Here is a 3,782-nt window from a genome sequence, read left to right as displayed (position 1 = left end):
CCAGGGGCTTCTCCTTTTTTTTGAGCCCCATAACACGGCAAGAAAAGTCCAAACACTTTTGACAGTGCGGCACACCGAACTTATAGCATTATATGCATCAGCTTCGAATCATGTCTTGGGTCAATAGTTGGGTTAGCCCGGCTCCCTTGTTTTGGTACCTTAGGTTCCATTACATCGACTAAGGTAGCGCAGGGAGAACTACTGCGATTGTGTCCCGGTTCTGCCTTACGAGCACCTCAGTAGAGAAAGCCGAAAACTGACCGTCATGATGCGGCGAGAGCCGGTCGCTGTTCGAGAGGTACTAAATCCTTAATGATTTTTTCCGCTTAAAGCGAAGAATCGGCCTTGTCCGATTTAGGCATGTATAGCGCCCCAGTTCGGCCTCCCGAATACTAGGGGCTTCGCCAAAATTTAAAATTATAGACTTCTATGGCCAAGTGAGAGTTATAAAGCCACATAGTTCGGTTGCCTTGTTCGTTGTGCTAAACACCTCCTTAAGGGACCAACAATTTGGATAAAGAGTGTTTGGGTTTTCCACGAACACCCCAGTACTAGGGGGTGGAAGCCGACGACTGGCCTACTTTTAGAATTTTATAAACGGCCACACAGAAGGTAATATTTTAAATCAACAAAGCGGTATATAGCGCAAACCAACTCGTTTTCATATTACAATAAAGCGACATGAGTACATTCACTCAAAGATTGTGTTCTTCGCACATTCATTAGCCACAAGGCGAGCGCCTTTCATAACGCCATCATAATATTTTTTGGGGTTGCGATGCTCCTTACCCTCCGGGGGTCCATCCTTCACAAGCTTCTTAGCATCCAGCTTGGCCCAATGCATCTTCACGCGGGCAAAGGCCCGGTAGGCACCCTCAATACAGACGGACTGCTTGATAACTTCAAGCCGTGGACAGGCATGAACCATCCGCTTTATAAGGCCAAAGTAGCTGCTGTGCAGGGGCTCGCCAGGCCACATTCGGACTATGAGGTCCTTCATGACCAGTTCGGCCGCCTTGTGGAGTTCGACCAATTGTTCAGTTGGTCGCTTTGAGGCATTGGGTGTTCGGCTCCAGTATACTGGGACCAGAACAACTTCTCCGTTGAGCTCCCCTCTTCAGCATGATAGAACTCTGTGGCATCTGAAATGCTGCGTGGCAGATCTGCGAATGCCCTTGGAGAGCTCTGAATTCGTGTAAGTAAAAGAAATGGCTCCTCCACATGCTTGCTTTGCATAAAGAATGCCTTACCCTCCACTATCTTTTTGGCCGCCTGGATTTCCTGGAAGGCCTTCTAGGCTTCGGCCTTGGCGTCTGTCGCGCTCTGGAGGGCCTTTGCAAGCTCAGACTCCTACGTCTTGAAGTCATGCTCCAAGAACTCAAACTTCTTGCCGAGGTCCTGGAGCTCTCGCTCCACCTCTCCCACTCGAGCATATTGCTTTTCACGCTCGGTGCGCTCCGTGGCCGCCTTGGCTTTGGCCTCGGACATCGCTTTCTTCAGGGCCGCCACTTCGGTCATGGCCCCTGTTAAAAATCATGATGCCTTTTGTTAGCATCACCAATTTTTCCCCTCCATATGACACACAGACGGGGTATCACTTACCTTCATTCTCTTCGAGCTGCCTCTTCACGAGGCTGAGCTCTTCTTCGGCCCGCCCCAAGTCGCACTTCAGTCCAGCGACCTCAGCCGTGCGTGCAGCGGCGGTCAGAAGCAACACATGTTTATTGACATAGACAAGTACTATAAGATTCCTGTGGTTTTGTAGTTGACCCTCCGTTTGGCTTTTCTTTCCGAAACACCAAACAGAGTATCAGGGGCTACTGTCTATTGGGCGACATTTTCTCACACTTCTTCATTTCTTACCTCAAAGCCTGTTAGGAGGTTGGTGCAGTCTTCGGTCAATCCGCTCTTGGCGGATCGAACCTTCTCAATCACCATACTCATAAGAGTACGGTGCTCATCGTCGATGGAAGCGCTTCGAAGCACTTCTAATAAATTATCCGATGCCTCCGGCTGGGCAGAGGGCATCAGCACGGCCGGCTCACCCTCCTTCGTGAGGGGCTGCCTACTGGAGTCCGGAGCCTTTGGAGGCTCTGGCGTAGTAACCGGCTAGGAGCCAGACTTGTTGTGGCTCCCGTAAGCATAATCCATGGGGGTCTTATCCCCCACGTGCCCGGCATCTGGGATTTTGCCTTAGGGCGTCTTTGGGACCGTCACCCCTGCTCTAGTATCCTTTGGGACAACACCTCGGTGTCATCCGAAGGTCGTGGGGAGGTGGCCGTCGGGAGTGAATCCATCTCCGACTCGCTTAGAGACCCTTCCGAAGAGGATACCCTGAGATTGGACCCAGCCGGACTGCACATATGTGTTCGGTGTTATTACGAACTAGGAAGTTGAAGTCGCACGTGAATTATTATGGGGTGCAGATACTTATGACTTCGCCCGGGGCTTGCACCTGGGCAGCTACTCCTCTTCGCTATAAGCGGCAGCGGTGGAGTAATCCGGAAGGGACGCTTCCCCTTCTTCGGTGTCCGGGCCTCCCCCTACGAGGCGGCCTTCCTTTTCTTCTCCTCCCCAGTGCGGGGAGGGGGCATCTCTGTGGGAGGAATCTGCCTCGTCATCCTCGGATGACGAGGCAATCACGGCCCTGTGTCGGAGACCCTTTTTGATCCCCGCAGCCGCCTTCTTGGACCCTTCGGCCTCCCCGGATGGGGTGGCCTTCTTCTTCTTCTTCTTTTTCTCCTCCCCTTCGTGGGAGGAGTGTGCCTCATCGTCTTTGGGCGAGGCGTCCGGTGCGACCTTGCGCCTGAGACCCTTCTTGGTCCCCGTGGCCTTCTTTTCGGCCTTCTTCACCAGCACCTTGTAAGGCGCCGGAGCCAGCATCTCCGTTAGGAGTGCGGTCGTCGGATCTTCGGGCAGTGGAGCCGGACAGTCGATCTGCTCCGCCGTCTTCACACAATCCTATTTCGTCAGCATGGTGACTTAAAACCGTCCCACGAATATGTTGGGATAGGTACATCTTTTGATGGTTAGAGGACTTGCCGAATTGGTGAGGCGCTTTGCGCTAAGCCCGCGGTCGTCGAAAATGGGAGGAGGAACTTCGCCGGTCTTGAACAGCACCTTCCAAACGTCCTTATGCGTCGTGTCGAAAAGCTCATGCAGGATCTGGTGTTCGGCCGGATCGAACTCCCACATATTGAATGCCCGTCTTTGACACGGGAAAATCTGGCAGACTAGCATGACCTGGACCATGTTGACAAGCTTGATTGTCCCTCATAATTTTAATACAGGACTCAAGTCTGGTCAGCTCCACAGGTTCGCCCCAGGACAGGCCCTTCTTTTCCCAAGAGGTGAGCCGCATGGGGATCTCGGATCGGAACTTGGGGGCCGCCACCCAGTTAGCGTCGCGCTGCTCAGTGATGTAGAACCACCCTGATTGCCACCCTTTCACGGTCTCCACAAAGGAGCGGTCGAGCCATGTAACGTTGGGCATTCTGCCTACCATGGTGCCTCCGCACTCCGCTTGTTGGCCGCTCACGATCTTCGGCTTCACGCAGAAGGTTTGCAGCCACAGACCGAAGTTGGGCTTGATGTGGAGGAAGGCCTCGCACACGACAATGAACGCCGAGCTGTTGAGGATGAAATTTGTGGCTAGATCATGAAAATATAGCCCATAGTAATACATGAGCCCGCGGACAAACGGATGAAGTGGGAATCCTAGTCCACTAACGAAATGAGGGAGAAATACTACTCTCTCCCGAGACTTTGGGGTGGGGGTGATC

This window comes from Triticum aestivum, chromosome 7B (assembly GCF_018294505.1).
Source record: "Triticum aestivum cultivar Chinese Spring chromosome 7B, IWGSC CS RefSeq v2.1, whole genome shotgun sequence".
Classification (NCBI taxonomy): domain Eukaryota; kingdom Viridiplantae; phylum Streptophyta; class Magnoliopsida; order Poales; family Poaceae; genus Triticum; species Triticum aestivum.
Note: the sequence above shows the minus strand (reverse complement) of the source record.